The sequence below is a fragment of the Ornithodoros turicata genome, chromosome 1 (assembly GCF_037126465.1).
Source record: "Ornithodoros turicata isolate Travis chromosome 1, ASM3712646v1, whole genome shotgun sequence".
Taxonomy (NCBI): Eukaryota; Metazoa; Arthropoda; class Arachnida; order Ixodida; family Argasidae; genus Ornithodoros; species Ornithodoros turicata.
This window is the reverse complement of record NC_088201.1, coordinates 176,698,111-176,718,472: the sequence shown is the minus strand read 5'-3', so window position 1 is coordinate 176,718,472 and position 20,362 is coordinate 176,698,111. Positions and strand designations below refer to the sequence as shown.

The following is a 20,362-nucleotide window of genomic DNA, read 5'->3' as shown; positions in this document are numbered from 1 at the left end:
GGTCCAACCGAACGTATGACATTGTCGTGTGTAGTCACTGAGCGGACTCATACAAGTACGCAGGATTTAGGTCAGTAACTTCAAGCGCCTCCGTTATGTTGTGCGCACCATACGGGAAACGAATGTCAAAAGCTACGTGACCCGAACGTGATTTGAACACGCAACGTTCTGATCTGGAGTCATACGCGCTACCATTGCGCCATCGGGTCCGACCGAACATATGATCTTATCGTGTGTAGTCACTGAGCGTACTCACACAAGTACGCGAGATTTAGGTCAGTAACTTCAAGCGCCCCCGTTATGTTGTGCGCTATACGGAAAACCAATGTCAAAAGCAACGCGACCCGAACACGCAACCTTCTGATCTGGAGTCAGACGCGCTACCATTACGCCATCGGGTCCAACCGAACATATGACCTTGTCGTATGTAGTCACTGAGCGGACTCATACACGTACGCAGGATGTAGGTCAGTAACTTCAAGCGCCTCCGTTATGTTGTGCGCACCATACGGGAAACGATTGTCAAAAGCAACGTGACCCGAACGTGATTTGAACACGCAACCTTCTGATCTGGAGTCAGACGCGCTACCATTACGCCTTTTTTTTTTTTTATTATTATTGGCAACAAATGTTCGAAAACATATTGTTTCTCGTCACAGTTCGATAAAAACGCAGTCAAAACTAGGCCTACTTTGGCCCTTCTTTTCCACCTAAGTTCATCGCAACACTCCCCATTGTGGCGGGGTAGGGAGCTTCACTCCAAAAAGCCAAAGCCCCCGATCAGCACTACGATATCATTGGGCACGTCAGTTAGTGGGTGAGGGCCCTCATTCCCTAAGATGTGCTACATATATTGTATGCATCAAAGTTACTTCACTAGACATATTCCGTGTTGCGCGCTGTAGAATTTTCCAATCACTCTCGAGACGCTTTGTTTATCATCAGTAGCTTGCACACGGTTCCAAATGTCTCTGGTTTGAGGTTTCTGACGATGTTGGCGAGCCTGATCCAGCGATGCTCGTCCTTTAGCTTGTTGTGCCCAGCTAGTGATGCCGTCCACAGTAACTTCTCTTTCAGGTACGTAACCGGTGGCGCCGCTCTTACGTCGCACTCGACTCGTGCTGTGCGTGCCTTCCACAACGCGTGTAGTCCTGTCATTGCGATCACACTGAGAAGTTCGGCGCTTGGGTCATTGGTGAACATAAGAAATTTGAGGTTTTCGTACGTGAAGTCCGCCGTAATCTCCAGCGACACACGGAGGTCACTCCAGAAGAGCAGCGCCGTTCTGCAATCGGAGAAAACATGCCTTAGTGTTTCGTCGTGGCCACAGACATCGCATTTCCCATTGTTCGGCACAAAGAAGCCTTTCCCCATCATCCACTTTCTCACTGGGAGGACTTCACAATGGAAACGGACAAAGAAGTCCTTTGTCCCCGTAGCTACTGGCAGCTGGCGAATTCGCTTCAATGTATCCATCCCTACCGTGTTCCCGCCTAATTGGCGATATAGTGGAGGAGCAAATGTACTGGATATCGTGTCCCAGTAAAGCGTTTTCCTTTTCACGCTTGAGAGGTATTCCCACGAAAACCTTTCCGTGAAGAACTGGACACTTTGATTAACCTCCTTATAGAAGCCCAAGACTCGATGATTATTCACCCCGTCTTCTGTGGTGACGATCCATGGCAGGAGATGGTGCGCTCCCAGCGTCTGCATGGCGACCCTGAGTTCTGACCTTGCCTCATCTCTAAAGAACATGAACCTTTGAACCTTGATCTTGATTGCCAGGTTGACCAGGCTCAACCCTCCTGCTTCGAGAGGCCAGAACAGGTTTGACCGACGCATCCTCTCGAACTTGGATTGCCACAAGAAGACGGCGCATATCCTTTCAAATCGACGCATTGACAGTGTGTCGATGGTGGTTGCCTGTGCAGAGTACAAAACCGCTGGGAACAGCACGGTGTTGCATATATAGCTTCGGTTAATTAGTGATGTACCTCTTCCCATGTAGGGCTTTTGCTTTGCGTGAAGGGAGTTAATCTTCCGCTGCCACTTCGTGGCGTCCGGAGTGCACCAGTCCAGATTGACTCCTAGATAAGTTCCAACTTCTGACGTGCATTTCATCTGCATGAACACTGTTGACCTGTCGTCCCAGTCTCCCAAACACGTGCCTTGAGACTTCTTCACATTTAGTTTGGCTCCCGAGCAGACGCAAAACAATTGCAAGACAGCAAAAACCTCCTCCAGTCCCTCCCTGCTAGTGCAGATAAATGCCACATCGTCAGCGTAAGCCAGCAGCTTCACTTCTGTCTGCGCCAACTGCAGGCCCTCGATTTTTTCATTGTTGATAATTGCACGACATAGCGGCTCAATATATACGGCAAAGAGAACCGGTGACATAGGGCAGCCCTGCCGGACAGACTTTTCAACTGGGAACCTAGCTCCAATTTTTCCGTTGATAATGAGTTGCGAAGATATGCCTTTATAGCAGATCTTCACCCACTCGAGCAGGTCCTTTCCGACATCAATCCAGCACAGGAGGTCATCAAGAAATTCATGACTTACGCGGTCAAAAGCCTGACTGAGATCAGCCTGGAAGACGGCTAGAGGTGTCCCAGTAGTTTTCGCTACCTCGCACGCAGTCCTCATGATGTGGAGATTGTCAGAGATCTTCCTTCCTTTGATTCCGTAGGCCTGGTGGTTTCCTACGACCTTCCATAACACAGAGTCCAACCGTCTTGCTAGCACCTTGGCGAGAATCTTGTAGTCCACACATAAAAGGCTTATTGGGCGATAGTCTGATGTACTGGGTATTCCCGCCTCCTTGGTCTTCTTTGGGATGAGTACCGTGTGGCATCTTCTCATAGATGGGGTCATCATTCCTCTTGTTCTGATATCATCAAACACGTCTTCCAGGATATAAGAGAGATCTTCTTCAAAGGTTTTGTAAAAAGCAGCGCCAAGCCCATCTGGACCAGGTGCCTTATTTCGAGACAATTTTCTTATGGCGGCTCTAATTTCCTTCCGTTTGATTTTTCCTGTCCCTTTCTCCCTATCTTCAGGGCCCACCTTTGGAACGTTCTTGAATATGTCTCCGGTTTCAGCGTGTGGCGTCTCTCCTTTACCAAACAGCTCACGATAGTGCTGATAGAAAGCATCAGCTACTGCCCCAGTCCCCTTCTGATCCGTGCTTTCAGTGCGAACTCTCTCTATTTTGTTTTGACACCTTCTTTCTCGTTCTCGCAAAGAAAAGACCTTTGTGGGAATTTCGTCCCTTTCGATGACTTGCAGACGACTGCGAACCTGTGCCCCTCGCCACTTCGCACGCATTTGTTCATGTATTTTCTTCTTAATTTCTTTCACGTCTTCTGCAAACACCCCGGGCGTTTTTTCTTCTTCTCTTACGATGGTTACAAGACTCCCCAGTAGAGCTTTCATTTCATTCTTTCTTTCCTTGGCCTTTTTCTGCCCGTACTCAATCGCTTTTTCCCGAACTGCTTCTTTAAACGTTTCCCAAGCCGGAGCATTCATGTGCGTCTTGCGTAGATCACCAATCCTAAGCTTCAATTCGGACACGAAGTTTTCATCTCTTAATATACTTTCATTCATCTTCCATGGCAATTGGCATTTTCTGACGTTCGACGTCCTGTTTGCGTTTAGCAGCGCCGTTACTAAAGCGTGGTCGGTGAAGAAGAGTGGCTTAGCTTGGTACTCCGCAATGCTTGGGTTCACTTCACCGGAGCAATATATGCGATCCAACCTGGCATGGGATGTACCTTGCCAATGAGTGAATCTGATCTTATCACATAGTTTTCCGGTCGCCACGTCTTCCAAATTATTTTCCTCGATTATCCTTTTAAGGACGGATACGCTGCTGTCTTTAATTTCCTTCCTGTAGGTGCTGTCTGACTGGCGCTCCACGCAGTTAAAGTCTCCCGCCATAATTAGTGTACTCGATGTGTTGGCAAACTGTTTTACACTGGTGTCGAAAAAGAGCTTGCGCTCTGCGGACTCATTGGGTGCATACAGACTTATCACCCTCAGAACTTCATCGTCCCACATCATGTCAACAGATACTAGGCGCCCATTTTGCTCAAGGTCGCAGTCGATGACAACAATGTTTTGAGATTTCCTTATCATCACGGCCGTGCCAGCGCTTCTATTTACTCCGCATGCTTGAAACACAAGATACGACTTTTTGAAGACATCAGCAAATTCAATCTCTTCCTCGGGGCTCGAAATTTTGGTCTCCTGCAGGCAGATTATATCAATGTTTTCCTCTCGCAGAACAGTTCTAAGCCACTCTTTCCTTTCTCTCCTCACTAGACTGTTTACGTTCAAGGTAGCAATCTTGAGTGTCGTACTTTTCATTATCGCTACTGATTTTATACTTCGATCACTTACACCGAATGGTCCTTTTTGAGGCGACGCCTTCTTTCTTCAGGTGTGATGACCGGAGCTGGCGTGTACCTAGATTTCCTATGACTGGTCCCGACCTCTTTCCATTTTAATTCATTTCTTCCAGCGCCGACGTCCGACGGAGTCATCTCACTACTTGGTTGGGCGACGTCATTTTCATGGTCGTGCTCTATTCGTGGCACCACCTTATTTTTTTCCTCCAAGAAACGCCTGCCGTTTTCCGAGTAGTTACCACCGGTCTGGTCGATGGCCATGTCTCCTGAGTCGTTGGAATGCGGCGTACTTGAGAGAGCGGCTTCATGAGTACAGACGGAATCGGTCCGAGGTTGACCTCGATCCTTTTCGTTCCCTGTTGCTTGCAGCTGGTCCTTCTGTTGTTTGCCCGCTGTAACTTCTGCATGAGATGCACCGCCGTCCTCCGCCGCTTTGACGCTGCTGGCCACTGACATCTCATTCACGTCCATAAGATCACCAGCAATTGTGTCTTCTACCGAAGCCTTTGTTTTCGACGCGTACGTGCTAATGCAGTCTTCTGTCTCATGACCGAACCTTCGACACGACCGACACCACGGTGAGTTGCACTGCTTCCTTAAGTGTCCCACCTTTTTGCAACGCAGGCACAGTGGCGATCTTCCTGGTATGTCGATGAGCACTTGACCTCCAAGGATGTTGATTATGTGTGGAATAGCGTCTACTGTCAGCCCGTCGCGAAGAGTCAATTTCACCTTTCGTGTCGTCGTCTCCGCGCCCGCGAACGCCGTTGATTTCCACTTTTCTCTTTCTATCTCTTCCACTTTGCCAAATGCGCAGAGAACATTTCTCACGGCATTATCGGATACGTACATTGGAAGCCAATGCAGAGACATTTCAAGGTGCTTTTTGTTGGGGTCCAAGATAACACATTTTTTTCGCTTAACCACGATTTCTTTCTTCTGCACCAACTTGTCCTTGGCTAGCCTCGTGTGAAGTGTCAATGCCCACACGTGGTTGTACATGTACGCCCCAAACTGTGCCACGTCCTCTTTCTCAATGACCGACAACACACCTTCTGCAAAATCGTCCGCCTTGTACGGCCTGCCAGATGGGTCCGCGTGCAAAAAGAGGGTGTTGAGCAATGTGCTACCTGTTGGAAGCGTCGGTAGAATCAGGCGGTATCCGTTTGTAGAATCCTTGGCAGCAGAGTCTGTACCGTGGTCCCGGCTAGGGTTAGCCGTTGTTGTCGCAGCTCCGACGGAGCCCATCGTTCCACGTCCGCACGCTAGCGTGGCAGGAAGTAGAATCGCGCTACCATTACGCCATCGGGTCCAACCGAACATATGACATTGTCGTGTGTAGTCACTGAGCGGACTCATACAAGTACGCAGGATTTAGGTCAGTAACTTCAAGCGCCTCCGTTATGTTGTGCGCACCATACGGGAAACGAATGTCAAAAGCTACGCGACCCGAACGTGATTTGAACACGCAACCTTCAGATCTGGAGTCAGACGCGCTAGCATTGCGCCATCGGGTCCGACCGAACATATGATCTTATCGTGTGTAGTCACGGAGCGTACTCACACAAGTACGCGGGATTTAGGTCAGTAACTTCAAGCGCCTCCGTTATGTTGTGCGCACCATACGAGAAACGAATGTGAAAAGCTACGTGACCCGAACGTGATTTGAACACGAAACCTACTGATCTGCAGTCAGACGCGTTAGCATTGCGCCATCGGGTCCGACCGAACATATGATCTTATCGTGTGTAGTCACTGAGCGTACTCACACAAGTACGCGGGATTTAGGTCAGTAACTTCAAGCGCCTCCGTTATGTTGTGCGCACCATACGGGAAACGATTGTCAAAAGCAACGTGACCCGAACGTGATTTGAACACGCAACCTTCTGATCTGGAGTCAGACGCGCTACCATTACGCCATCGGGTCCAACCGAACATATGACATTGTCGTGTGTAGTCAGTGAGCGGACTCATACAAGTACGCAGGATTTAGGTCAGTAACTTCAAGCGCCCCCGTTATGTTGTGCGCGCCATACGGGAAACCAATGTCAAAAGCAACGGACCCGAACGTGATCTGAACACGCAACCTTCTGATCTGGAGTCAGACGCGCTACCATTGCGCCATCGGGTCCGACCGAACGTATGACTTTGTCGTGTGTAGTCACTGAGCGTACTCACACAAGTACGCGGGATTTAGGTCAGTAACTTCAAGCGCCTCCGTTATGTTCTGCGCACCATACGGGAAACGAATGTGAAAAGCTACGTGACCCGAACGGGATTTGAACACGCAACCTTCTGATCTGCAGTCAGACGCGCCACCATTGCGCCATCGGGTCCGACTGAACATATGACCTTGTCGTGTATAGTCACTGAGCGTACTCACACAAGCACGCGGGATTTAGGTCAGTAACTTCAAGTGCCTCCGTTATGTTGTGCGCACCATACGGGAAACGAATGTCAAAAGCTACGTGACCCGAACGTGATTTGAACACGCAACCTTCTGATCTGGCGTCAGACGCGCTACCATTGCGCCATCGGGTCCGACCGAACATATGACTTTGTCGTGTGTAGTCACTGAGCGTACTCACACAAGTACGCGGGATTTAGGTCAGTAACTTCAAGCGTCTCCGTTATGTTGTGCGCACCATACGGGAAACGAATGTGAAAAGCTACGTGACCCGAACGGGATTTGAACACGCAACCTTCTGATCTGCAGTCAGACGCGCTACCATTGCGCCATCGGGTCTTTTTTTTTTCCTTCTTTACTTATTTACAGATATACAAAAACGCCATGGACTTTCTTGTCCAGACATCCTCGTGGGTGCCCTCTACGGTACATTTACAAAGCAGGTTTCTTCAAAGCCATATCATATACCTTTGTGAACTATGAACGATAGTTAAACTCTGGAAGTACTTCAGACAGCATATTGCCAGCATTTTTGAAAAGGCTTGTTTTGGAAAAGGCTTGTCAAGAAACAAATACTGGCTCGGGTGTGATAGTTATAATTGCAAACCGCATAGCACAATGAAGTCTACAGCGATAAGAAACGAGGACTCGTCCGGGATTTGAACCCGGGACCTCTCGCACCCAAAGCGAGAATCATACCCCTAGACCAACGAGCTTTTTTTCTATTTATATCTTTACTTATTTACATATATACAAAAACGCCATGGACGTTCTTGTCCAGACATCCTCGTGGGTGCCCTCTACGGTACATTTACAAAGCAGGTTTCTTCAAAGCCATATCATATACCTTTGTGAACTATGAACGATAGTTAAACTCTGGAAGTACTTCAGACAGCAGATTGCCAGCATTTTTTTCCTTTTTCACCAGCCCACGAGAGCTCGCCTCTTGTCGTGCGTTAGTAGGACAGTACTTGTTTGTTTTCTTTTCCTTACTTTCCTTCTTTCTTCTCTCTTTGCTCGCACACGTTGATATTGCTCCACTTGGTTAATCACGTTTTTCCAGCCTTGTGGTTCCCTGCCTGGGTACTCGGTCAAAACTTCTTGTACTTTCTGTAGCTGGAAGTAGAACCTATCCCATGCATCGAGAATCTGAAGGTCTCTCTCAGATACTGCTGTTCGTGTGTACTAGATTGCCTGTAGACTTAACAAAACTATGATTTGTTCACACTCATTCGCCGTGCAGTCACCACTCGAAGTTTTAAGTTGCATCCAGTCTGGTCTCATTGTCCTTCCTAATGCATCACCGAGGTCCCCCCAGAAGAAGTACGATATTTTGCACTCCTGAAATACATGTGCCAATGTCTCTTCCTCATTGCACATCACACACTGGCTTCCCTGTGGGACGTGGAATTTCTTTTTTTTCAACCACAGGTTCACTGGAAGCGTTTCTGTATAAAACTTGGTATAAAAATTCTTCGAAGCTGTGCTCACTGGCATTTTCCTCACTTTAAGTAGAACACCATTTTCTTCCATATGCTCATTTATTCTATAGAGTGGTGTAGGGAAGATGCTGTTAACCGTGTTCCAGTACAATTTCTTCCTTTTAACCGTCATAAGGTAATCCCAGGAGTACTTCCCAGTGAAAAAATTTACTGCGTCAGCTATCTCTTTGTAGTAGCTTCACTCCGCTTTTTTCTTCCTCTGTTGTGCTGTCGAGACAACCCATGGCGCGAGATAAGATGTTCCTAATGTCTGTATCGCCTCTCTTACGTGTGCGTTGTTTTCGTCGCGGAATAGCAGAAATAGGTGAACAAGGGTTTTAACCATGACATTGATAAGAACGAATCCTCCTCTTTTAACAGGCAAGTGCAGGTTCGTGCGGCGCATACGTTCCATTGTTGAGCCCCATACAAAAGTCGCAAAGATCCTATGAGTTCTCTGTATCGTCTGAGAGTGGAGTGGCATCATTTGTGCTTTGTATAACACAGCCGGGTAAAGAACAGTGTTGCAGACCATTGTTCGATTCAGGATAGTGAGAGTTCTTCCACGCCACACTTGTGACTTCCCATTTAGCCCTTGTACCACATTAGACCACCGATCCTCCATCTTGTTTTCAACCTCCATGTTGATTCCCAAGTATTTGGTCAGCCTTTCGCCCCATTCCGTCCCCAAGTATTTACTGGGCGTCTCTGTCCACAGTCCAAGCCATGTTCCCGATGACTTCTTAATGTTCAGTTGGTCCCCCGACATCTCCGTAAACAACGTTACATCTTCAAGCATCATACTGAGGTTCTGCCGGGAGGAGGCTACTAACGCAACATCGTCGGCATAGGCCAAGAACTTCACATGGCTTGAATGCACCCTAAAACCAGTTAGTCTTTTGTCTTGTATAATATTTCTGCAGAGAGGTTCCAAATACAGCGAATAATACCGGTGAAAGAGGGCACCCTTGTCGGACAGATGACCGGATTTTTATTCTGTCTGTCAGTACTCCGTTGACGAGTAGTTCAGTGGTGATTTCTCTGTAGCAAATCTTGAGCCAACTGAGGAGGTATTCTCCTACATTGCATTCTTCTAACAAAGCAAACAGATAACGGTGACTAACTCGATCGAACGCTCTACTTAAATCGAGTTGAAGAACAGCAAGGGGACTGCCGAGGACTTGCGCTGTTTCCACCATGTACCTCATGACGTGCAACTGGGACAATATCCTCCTTCCTTTTACACCATACACTTGGTGCTCCCCGATAACATCTTGAAGCGCTCTGCGTAACCGTACGGCGAGTATCTTGCCTAAAATCTTGTAGTCTGTACAGAGAAGAGAAATTGGTCAGTAGTTTCCCACATCTGGCGGCTCCGAACCCACCATTGCGTTTTTGGGTATCAGAACTGTTACTGATCTTCTCATGGTTGGTGGAAGTAGGCCTCTCTTCTTCACGTCTTCAAAAACCTGTTGCAATATTGGACTGAGTTCCGACGCAAATCTCTTGTACAACGCCGTCCCTATTCGGTCCAGTCCTGGAGATTTATTATTGGGAAGTTTTCTAATTTGCCTTTCTATTTCTGCTATTGTTATGAAGGCGTTCTCCCTTTCTCGCGCTGCTGGTGTAACTTTCGGAACACTTTGCAGATATTTGCTGCATGTCCCACGTTGCGCCGTTCTTTTCTGCCAAAAAGTTGTTTGTATGCGTCAACGAACACCCTTTCCATATCTTTTTGCTCTTCAGCAATTTCACCGTTTATCTTGACTGTTGCTATCATCTTCTCTTTCTTCCTTTCTCGCTCTATCAACTTGAAAATTTTCGAAGGTTCCTCGTCTCTTTCCATTGCTTGAATTCGGCCTCGGATGAGGGCCCCTTTATACTCGTTTTTGTAAAATTCCCTTAGTTGGTCTCTACACTGCTTGATATCTTGAATGAATCTTCCGGGATCATTCTCTTCTTCTTTAACGAGAACGACCAATGTCTCTCTTAATGCGTCCCTTTCTTGTTTCCTTTGATTAACGACCTCTCGTGTGAAATAAATCGCTTCTGTTCTAACGATTTCTTTGAAATTCTCCCACGCACATGCATCCGGCGTTTTCCTTGACCAATAGAGTGATGCAGTCTGATTTAACCTTTTGATAAAATCACCATTGTCCAGAATACTTTCATTCAGTTTCCATACTGCACTGCCGCTATCAGTCCTTTTCTGAGGAGGCCCTACATTTATCGTTGCCTTAACCAGTGCATGGTCTGAGTAAGCAACTGGTTTCACTTTGTATTTGACACGAGGTATCGACATTCCCCCTGGGATATATATTCGGTCAAGCCGCGCGTGGGAATTGCCCTTCCAGTGAGTGAACCGGCATTCTTCATGTTTTGCCGTTTTTTCTGCATCCACAAGGTCAGCTTCTCTCAGTAACCACTTAAGCTGACGTACACTTGGATCACATCTGAAGGTGGAATACGTGCAGTCCTTTGGTTCTAGCACGCAATTGAAGCCTCCAGCCATAAAAATATTCCCAGGGACGTCTATGAGTTCACATAAAGATTGAAAGAAGTCTTTTCTTTCTGAGGCCACGTTCGGAGCATACACCGAAAGCACACGTGACAGTTCCTTTTCGATCAGGCAATCTACAAAGGCCACGCGTCCGCTACCATCGTTCCCGATATCTGGCACCACTCGAATATGTGGTCTCCCTCTGATAAGAATCCCCTTCCCTGCGCTATTTCCGATTGCTTTCGAGTGGAATACCTCGTAATGTTGTGTGAAAACCTGAGTCAAAGCGTCTTCTTCTTCTGATGATGATAACCTCGTCTCTTGAACGCCCAGAATATCGATGTTTTCCTCCAGTGCTTTTCCTAGCAGACATTTTTTTCTTTCCCAGGTCATCAAACTACAACAATTCAGTGTCGCAAATGTAACCCATGGCATAAAATAAACAATGAAAATTGCAACCTTAATGACTCTGGCCATCACTGCTGTCCTGTTTGTTGGGCTCTGTCCCTTGAATCTACAGGGATAGTCGGAGTGTACTTCCGCTTCTTTCTTAATGTCGATTTGCATGTTCCTTCAACGTTATCCTGAACATCATCATCCTGTTCGCTCTCAGATGCCTCTTCCTTCTTCCCCAAAAGCGAGTCCGTTGCGGAACCCGTTGACCTTTGCTGCTCCTCCTTGCCTGGTGGAATAATATTTCGTGCGCTGTTTTCTTCTGTTTCCATGGTAGGCACAGTTTCTTCCCCGTTCTTTGTGATGTCGTCCATTTCAACCTTGTCTAGTGTATTTTCTAAAGTGTCGTGTTCTGTCGATGGTCTAGTAATTTGCTGATACGACGTTACGCAATCTTCTGTTTTATGGCCGTACCTCTTGCATTCCTCGCAACGTGGCGCCTTACAATGCTTTCTGATGTGGCCCTTTTGCCTGCAACGCAGACACAGAGCAGTACGGCCCGCAATCGAGAGCAGAATCCGGCATCCCCATAATGTCATGAGATGGGGGACATTATCCACCGTCACGCCGTCAGCCAGCGACAGTTGAACCTGTCTTGTGGTAGTTTCCACCTTCTCATTACCAAGCAATTTTTCCCTAATGACATCGTTGACCTTCCCATACGCTTTGAGTTCGTTGCGAACGAGATCGTCAGGCACATGATACGGGATCCAGTGCAGCTTTACAGTCACTCCGCGGTCGTTGGGATCAAGAATAATGCAGCGCTTGCCTTTTACGCTGATCTCACTTTTGTTTCGGAGTCGCTGTCTTGATGCCGCCGATTTCAGAATGACAAGCCACACGTGATTCATCTGAAACACACCCAGCGAGACGATGTCATCACTGTCCACCCGCCAGTGCTTCACACACATCCTCTTCCTTGTAGGGACGTCCCGCCGGATCACAATGCAGAACAACTGTATCCATCATAGAGTTTCCCATTGGTATTTTCGGTAGAATCATCTTGTATTCCTGCGTAGCCGCATTCACAACTTGTTGTCCCCAGCTAGGCTTAGCTGGTGTAACCTGCTCCGAGGAGCGCATCATCCCACAACCGTTCTCGCTGAAAGCCGGAAGTACAATGCCGCGCTAACCGGTTGCGCCACTGGGAAACATAAGCGTGCCAAATTGAACCGGAGGTCATCACTGGATATAATTTTATCGTGAGACGGAACTTGGACCCTCTAGTCTTAAGAGTCTTTTCCGAAGTGAGGATCGAACTCACAACCTCGGCATTGCTCACGACCACTGTCATATAAGTACCGCGCGCTAACCGGTTGTGCCACTGGGGAACATAAGCGTGCCAAATTGAACCGGAGCTCATCACTGGATAAAATTTTATCGTGAGACAGAAGTTGGACCCTCTAGTATTACAAAAAGTCTTTCTCCAGGCGAGGATCGAACTCACAACCTCGGCATTGCTCACAACCACTGTCATATAAGTACCGCGCGCTAACCGGTTGCGCCACTGGGGAACATAAGCGTACCAAATTGAACCGGAGCTCATCACTGGATATAATTTTATCGTGGGACGGAAGTTTGACCCTCTAGTATTACAAAAAGTATTTCCCCAGGTGAGGATCGAACTCGCAACCTCGGCATTGCTTACGACCACTGCCATATAAGTACCGCGCGCTAACCGATTGCGCCACTGGGGAACATAAGCGTGCCAAATTGAACCGGAGCTCATCACTGGATATAATTTTATCGTGAGAGGGAAGTTTGACCCTCTAGTCTTACAAAAAGCCTTTTCCGAAGTGAGGATCGAACTCACAACCTCGGCATTGCTCACGACCACTGTCATATAAGTACCGCGCGCTAACCGATTGCGCCACTGGGGAACATGAGCATGCCAAATTGAACCGGAGCTCATCACTGGATATAATTTTATCTTGAGAGGGAAGTTGGACCCTCTAGTATTACAAAAAGTCTTTTCCGAAGTGAGGATCGAACTCACAACCTCGGCATTGCTCACGACCACTGTCATATAAGTACCGCGCGCTAAGCGGTTGCGCCACTGGGGAACATACGCGTGCCAAATTGAACCGGAGCTCATCACTGGATATAATTTTATCGTGGGACGGAAGTTGGACCCTCTAGCGTTACGAAAAGTCCTTCCCCAGGTGAGGATCGAAGTCACAGCCTCGGCATTGTCCAAGACCACTGTCATATAAGTACCGCGCGCTAACAGGAGCTTCTGCTTCAGATATATCACTGGCGATTCCACTCTGACGTCGCATTCAACGCGTCTTGTTCTCGACTTCCAAATCGCGTGCAGTCCGGCTGCTGCCACAACTGACACCACTTCGGCATGTTTTGCTTCCGAGAAAGTAAGGAACTTGAGGCTCTCGTAAGGCAACTCCTCTCTAATCCGCAGAGTTGCTCGCAGGTCACTCCAGAAGAGCAAGGCGGCTCGGCAATCATAGAACACATGCCGTAGGGATTCGGTTTCACCGCAGAAGTGGCACCTCGCATCGCAGGGTACAAAGAAACCTTTACCCTTTAGCCATTGTTTAACTGGGAGAACTTCGATATGAAAGCGTACGAAGAAGTCTTTCGTACCTGAGGCTATCGGCAATTTCTTTAATCGGTTCAACACGTCCTGTCTCGGAAAGGTCGTATAGTTTAGCCTATACAGCGGTGGTGGGAAGAGACTTGTCACCGTATCCCAGTAGAGTGTCCTCCTTTTCACCTTTACCAGGTATTCCCAAGAGAACTTCTCAAGGAAGAACTCAATGCTGTGCCTGATTCCCTTATAGAATTTAAGAGCGTTCGCTGTCAGGTATACCGTGGCAGTGCTTACAATCCATTGCAATCCGCAGCGCGAAGTTCCGGCTTTGATTCGTCCCTAAAGAAGAGGAAACGCTGTACCATGATCTTGACCTCTAAGTTAACAACGTTCAGACCACCCGCCTGGAGGGGCAAGAAAATATTTGACCGGCGCATCCTTTCAAACTTCGAACCCCATACAAACGTTGCACAGGTTCTGTGAAAGCGCTGCATCGTAGCCGCGTCGACTGGGATAGCTTGAGCGGAGTATAGCATCGCTGGATAGAGTACAGTATTGCACACAAAACTGCGGTGAAGCAGAGAAAGGTGACTTCCTCGGTACTGTTCCAATTTACCCTGAAGAGCATTCCGCTTCGGACGCCATTTTTCTTCTTCCGCTATTTCCCAATCCAGATTGACGCCCAAGTACTTCCCAACTTCTTCCGAACATGGAATATCCATGAAAAATTCCATCTTCCGTTCCCAGTCTCCTAGCCAGATGCCTTTCGACTTTTTTGGATTGATTTTGGCTCCGGAGGAATCACAAAAGTTCTGGATTATAGAGAGGGCCACCTTCACTTGCATTTCTGATTTACATATGACCGCTATGTCGTCGGCGTATGCCAGCACCTTGACTTCTTCTTTTGCTAGAGTTAAACCCTCGATTTGCTGGCACTGTAGTATCGCCCGACAAAGAGGTTCCACGTACAACGAGAAAAGCATAGGCGACATAGGGCATCCCTGTCGCACTGAGTTGGAGATGGCAAATCTGGGACCTAAAACACCGTTGATGATGAGCTGTTCGGAGATGTGTCTGTAGCAAATCTGTACCCACTGGAGTAAATCCTCGGTTACATTTACACATCGCAACACCTCGAACAGGAACTTGTGACGTACGCGATCAAATGCCTGGCTTAGGTCAGCCTGGAAGACGGCAAGACTAGAGCCCGTTGTTTTGGACGTCTCTACTACAGTGCGCATCAGATGAAGGTTTGCGGATATAGATCTTTTCTTAATGCCGTACGCTTGGTGTTTTCCAATCACTCTCCACAGCAGGTTATCCAACCGTCGAGCCAACACCTTCGCCAGGATTGTCCGTGCATAGTAAACTGATAGGACGCAGATCAGATGGTGCTGGGACTCCCTCCTGCTTAGCTCTTTTTGGTATTAGTATCGTGTGGCTGTTCCTCACGGACGGAGTCATTAAGCGTCGAGTTTTGATGTCTTCGAACACTTCTTCTAAGACTGGGCATAGCTCTTCCTGAAACTTCTTGTAGAAGGCAGATGTTAGCCCGTCCAGTCCCGGCGCCTTGTTAGTTGGTAGCTTACGGATTACCCTTTGGATTTCACTCTGTGTGATTTTGCCTGTACCACTTTCCTTCTCTTCGTCTGAAAGTTTTGGCAAGTTCCTCAATATAATATCGTTGGGACTGGTTGCGCCGTCTTCCAGGTTAAACAGCTCCTTATAGTGGTCTTGTAATATCGCTTCTACCACATCCGTATCTTCTGCAACCGCTCCCTTGAAACTTCTTTTAGTTATCCCGTTTTCCACCGCTCGCTCTCTTTCTGTTAACAGGAAAACTTTGGTCGGGGCCTCGTCCCTTTCTAAAGCTTCTAAACGGCTTCTTATCAGTGCACCTGCAAACGTTTCGCGCATCCTTTCAAGCATCTTCTTCTTGATTTCTTTTATATCTGAAGAGAAGCGACCGGGGCTCTCCTCCTATTCTTTCAAGATGGTTATCAAGCTTTCCATCAGCGCTTTCATTTCCTGCTTCTTCCGCAGGGCCCTCCTCTCGCAGTGTTCGATAGCTTTGAGACGAACTTCATACTTGAAAGTCTCCCATACTGGAGCAGTGACACCCGTTTCTTTTATCTTTAAGATCATGTTCTTAATCTCTTCGACGAAATTTTCGTCCTCAAGGATGCTGTCGTTTAGTTTCCACGGCAAAATCCGTTTCCGGCGAGGTTTCCCTCTGCCCGAATCAAGCAGTACGCTTACGCAGGCATGATCCGAGAAGGCTAGCGGCAGAACTTTGTATCCGCTTGCATAAGACTTGATGTCTCTGGAGAAGTAAATTCGGTCCAGACGTGCGTGTGACTCCCCTTGCCAGTGGGTAAATCTTATCGGGTTAGCATCTTCTCTGACTGCAACGTCCTGGAGGTCGTTATTTTGCAGCAACCTTTTTAATTCGTATACACTGCTGTCCTGCTTTTCACTCTTGTACGAACAGTCCTGTCTGCAAACTACACAATTGAAGTCTCCGGCCACTATCAATGTACCTTCTGTTTTAGTGAAGTGCCTTACGCTGGTTTCAAAGAAAATCTTCCGCTCAGCGCATCCGTTTGGAGCATACACGCTTATAACCCTGAGAATCCGACCTTCCCATAGACAGTCCACACTCGCAGCCCGACCGTTTTGCTCCAAGTCAGAGTCTATTACCGTTAACTTGCTACTTTTCTTTATCATCACAGGTACTCCCGCACTTCCGCTGGCCTCTGAAGCATGAAACACGAGAAACCAACGTCTGAAGGGTTCCACCAACTCAAATTCCTGTTCCTGCGTTGAAATTTTCCTTTCTTGTATACACAGGACATCAAACTTTTCCTTCAGTGCGACACTCAATACCCAAGTCTTCCTTTCTTTTCGTAAAAGACTGTTTGCGTTTATCGTTGCAACTTTTATCTTCTTCCTTCTTGTCATGGTTCTAAAAACTTCAAAGAGCTTGTAGCACTTACTTCTGCTCTTTTAAGAGTCGTCTTCTCTCCTCTCGAGTAACGAGTGGAGCCGGAGAAAATCTTGACTTTTTTAGGCTTGACACACTATCCTTCCATTTCCACTCATTTCTGTTGTTTTCTGATGTTTCCACACTGCTGGCGATGCTCACCGCTTCTACCGACACAGTTTCGCTGTTGGAGTCCTCTTCTTTATCCTTTCCTTTGGACGGTTGCCATACTTCTGTGCCGGTCTTGAAAACTTCCATGGAGCCTACTTCTTTTCCTTCTGTCGAGTCCTCTGCTTGTGGTGTTACATTGTGGCTGCTGCATCGGTCGTCATTTCCCCCTTCGTCGTTTAGCCCATCTTTCTGATGGACTTCCGTACATTCTTCATTTTCCTTGGGTTCAATCTTACTCTCCTCATTCGATGTGTATGCGTCTCCCCTCATAGACAGGTCCGTGAGAGGTGGTCCCCTAGGTTCATCCGCCATAGCTCCACCGCTACGTCTTGGGTCACCGGTATCGCCCGCCTGCGTGCTCTCTTCGACGTCCATCAAATCCACCACCGTTGCATCTTGCACGGCAGTTCTCGTCTTCGAAGCATACGTGCTGACGCAATCATCCGCTTCATGGCCGATGCTTTTGCAGCATTTGCACCATGGAGCATGCACCACAAACCCTATCCACGTGCCCCTGCTCGTCAACCGGAGCCGTAATTACGTACGTAGTTGGGGTGCTGCCCCATTGACCTCCCCATATCCCATATCCCCATATCCCAAGGGATTTTTTTCCTATTGATACGCGCACCAGATATGCGACAGAAATCCTCAATAATGCTAAACAATGCATTAACACTTTGCTTATTCTCCACCACAACAGCAATATCGTCCGCGTACGCTAGCACTTTTACTTCTGCATTGTCCATTGTAAATCCTCTAATATTTTTACAACCCACAATAGCCTTGCAGAGGGGTTCTAGGTATACGGCAAACAGTAATGGAGATAGGGAGCATCCCTGCCTTACCGAGGATCTCAAGAGTATTAGGCCTGAACAATGACCATTTAAAATTAGCTTATTTGACACGTTCTGATAACACAATTTTAGTCTTCTCATAAACATTTCACCAAACCCTACTTCTTTCAATGTATCAATGTACATGTCTGTGATATAATAGCAAACCGCATAGCACAATGAAGTCACCAGCCATAAGAAACGAGGGCTCGTCCGGGATTTGAACCCGGGACCTCTCGCACCCAAAGCGAAAATCATACCCCTAGACCAACGAGCCACAAAACCGATCCACAACCCGCTGTTCGTCGATCGGAGGCGTAGTTACGGGTCAAAACGGAAAATGCTTGTCAAGAAACAAATATAGGCTCGTCTGTGATATATTAGCAAACGGCATAGCACAATGAAATCATCAGCCATAAGAAACGAGGACTCGTCCGGGGTTTGAACCCGGGACCTCTCGCCCCCAAAGCGAAAATCATACCCCTACACCAACGAGCCACAAAGGCGATCCACAACCCGCTGTTCGTCGATCGGTGGCGTAGTTGCGGGTCAAAACGGAAAATGCTTGCAAGAAACAAATATAGGCTCGTGTTTGATAGTTATAATAGCAAACCGCATAGCACAATGAAGTCACCAGCCATAAGAAACGAGGGCTCGTCCGGATTTGAACCCGTGACCTCTCGCACCCAAAGCGAGAATCATACCCCTAGACCAACGAGCCACAAATCCGATCCACTTGCCGCTGCTCGTCGACCGGAGGCGTAATTACGTGATAGAAAGGAAAAGGCTTGTCAAGAAACAAATATAGGCTCGTGTGTGATAGTTATAATAGCAAACCGCATAGCACAATGAAGTCAAGAGCGATAAGAAACGTGGGCTCGTCCGGGATTTGAACCCGGGACCTCTCGCACCCTAAGCGAGAATCATACCCCTATTTTTTTTTTACTGAGCCAGCTTTTTATTATTATTCAGATGTTAAAATACAGCTAAAAACCACAAAAGGCGCCTTTGCCTTTTGCTTCAGTGGTGGCTTCTTCCTGTCATGGGTCTTGCTCGGGTGGTCTTTAGAAGGCGCATATTTGAAACCAGTCCGCTGTTCCCCACTTCACGACCTGAGAATTCGTTCCGCATGCCCATGCGTTCAGGTTGCTTCTCGTCCCCTTCTCCAAAACGAGCTGTGGCTCCCTTTTGTAGGCTTACCAGGCTACGCTTCTCTATTTCTCGGGCACCCCCTTTTCTCTGTCTTGATGTTTTGCAAGAGCACCCTCAACGAGTCGCACAATGCATTATCTTCTGTTGCTTTCACAGTTGCTTCGATCCATTCGAGGGTTCCCAGAAATTGAACCCAAGGTGTCTTTACCTTCGGAACGCACTCGGCAATAGCCCTCCGGTATCTCCACAGAGCATCTAATCCTGCCACCACTAGCGCAGCCGGGGTGTCGTTTTCTTCTCTGCCCTCGAAGACCAGGAACTTGATCGACATCCAGTCTATGTTTATATCGAGGTTGGTGTGCAGCTGAAAGTCCTCCCAGAAGTCCCTGGCCCTTTTGCAGGACAGGAACACATGAAAAAGACTCTCCTCCGCTCTGCACAGGTCGCAGTTCAAGCTCCATGGCACGAAGAATCCCTTCTGATGCAACCACATTTTCACTGGTAGCACTTCGCAGTGAAATCTAACGAAAAGGTCTTTTGAGCCGGTTGGCACAGGTAGTCTCCTTACCCGCCTGAAGACGTTCTCAGCGTCCGTTGATAGGAGCTGTTGCCTGTACAAGGGGACCGGAAGCACCGTCTCCCAATAGAGTTTTTCTTCTTTACGGCGCACAGGTACTCCCAGGAGAATCGGGCGTCAAAGAATGTTATGGCACCTGCGACTTCCTTGTAGAAGATTTTTGCTTTCTTCACTTTCGTATGGCCTCCCACTCTGACTGTCCACTTGTCCAACTTCTCTACACTGAGTACTTGAAGGGAAGTTCTCAGGAGAAGATCGTTCTGATCCCGGAAGTAGAGGAATCGTTGGACTCTCAACTTGATTTCCATGTTCACAAGCCCTAACCCTCCTCTTTTCAGATTCCAGAATAAGTTCGTCCTTCGCATCCTTTCCATGATAGGAGCTCCATATGAAGGTTGCGAACAGTCTATGGAACCTGCTGAGCAATCGGTTATTGTACCGCATGCACTGTGCTGCGTATAGTACTGCAGGGCGAGAATCATACCCCTAGACCAACGAGCCACAAACCCGATCCACGTTCCGCTGCTCGTCGAGCGGAGGCGTAATTACGTGATAGAAAGGAAAAGGCTTGTCAAGAAACAAATATAGGCTCGTGTGTGATAGTTATAATAGTAAACCGCATAGAACAATGAAGTCAACAGCGATAAGAAACGACGCCTCGTCCGGGATTTGAACCCGGGACCTCTCGCACCCTAAGCGAGAATCATACCCCTAGACCAACGAGCCACAAGTCCCATCCACGTCCCACTGTTCGTCGACCGGAGGCGTAATTACGTGATAGAAAGGAAAAGGCTCGTCAAGATACAAACATAGGCTCGTGTGTGATAGTTGTAATAGCAAACCGCATA

At 47.7% G+C, this 20,362-nt stretch overlaps 10 non-coding genes across 10 annotated transcripts; all 10 read right to left on the bottom strand.

Annotated features, from left to right (window-relative positions):
* Positions 1 to 6,264: 6,264 nt before the first annotated feature.
* Trnaw-cca (transfer RNA tryptophan (anticodon CCA)) lies at positions 6,265 to 6,336 on the bottom strand. The gene has a single exon. It is a non-coding gene; the product is annotated as a tRNA-Trp (tRNA).
* A 337-nt stretch (positions 6,337 to 6,673) lies between these two features.
* On the bottom strand, positions 6,674 to 6,745 carry Trnac-gca (transfer RNA cysteine (anticodon GCA)). The gene has a single exon. It is a non-coding gene; the product is annotated as a tRNA-Cys (tRNA).
* A 133-nt stretch (positions 6,746 to 6,878) lies between these two features.
* On the bottom strand, positions 6,879 to 6,950 carry Trnaw-cca (transfer RNA tryptophan (anticodon CCA)). Its single transcript has one exon. It is a non-coding gene; the product is annotated as a tRNA-Trp (tRNA).
* Positions 6,951 to 7,083: 133 nt separating this feature from the next.
* Positions 7,084 to 7,155, bottom strand: Trnac-gca (transfer RNA cysteine (anticodon GCA)). Its single transcript has one exon. It is a non-coding gene; the product is annotated as a tRNA-Cys (tRNA).
* Positions 7,156 to 7,460: 305 nt separating this feature from the next.
* Positions 7,461 to 7,532, bottom strand: Trnap-ugg (transfer RNA proline (anticodon UGG)). The gene has a single exon. It is a non-coding gene; the product is annotated as a tRNA-Pro (tRNA).
* Positions 7,533 to 12,672: 5,140 nt separating this feature from the next.
* Positions 12,673 to 12,764, bottom strand: Trnai-uau (transfer RNA isoleucine (anticodon UAU)). Its single transcript is given in 2 exon segments — positions 12,673 to 12,708; positions 12,727 to 12,764. It is a non-coding gene; the product is annotated as a tRNA-Ile (tRNA).
* Positions 12,765 to 12,855: 91 nt separating this feature from the next.
* On the bottom strand, positions 12,856 to 12,947 carry Trnai-uau (transfer RNA isoleucine (anticodon UAU)). The gene is given in 2 exon segments: positions 12,856 to 12,891; positions 12,910 to 12,947. It is a non-coding gene; the product is annotated as a tRNA-Ile (tRNA).
* A 91-nt stretch (positions 12,948 to 13,038) lies between these two features.
* Positions 13,039 to 13,130, bottom strand: Trnai-uau (transfer RNA isoleucine (anticodon UAU)). The gene is given in 2 exon segments: positions 13,039 to 13,074; positions 13,093 to 13,130. It is a non-coding gene; the product is annotated as a tRNA-Ile (tRNA).
* Positions 13,131 to 17,990: 4,860 nt separating this feature from the next.
* Positions 17,991 to 18,062, bottom strand: Trnap-ugg (transfer RNA proline (anticodon UGG)). The gene has a single exon. It is a non-coding gene; the product is annotated as a tRNA-Pro (tRNA).
* A 2,106-nt stretch (positions 18,063 to 20,168) lies between these two features.
* On the bottom strand, positions 20,169 to 20,240 carry Trnap-agg (transfer RNA proline (anticodon AGG)). Its single transcript has one exon. It is a non-coding gene; the product is annotated as a tRNA-Pro (tRNA).
* Between the last annotated feature and the right edge of the window lie 122 nt (positions 20,241 to 20,362).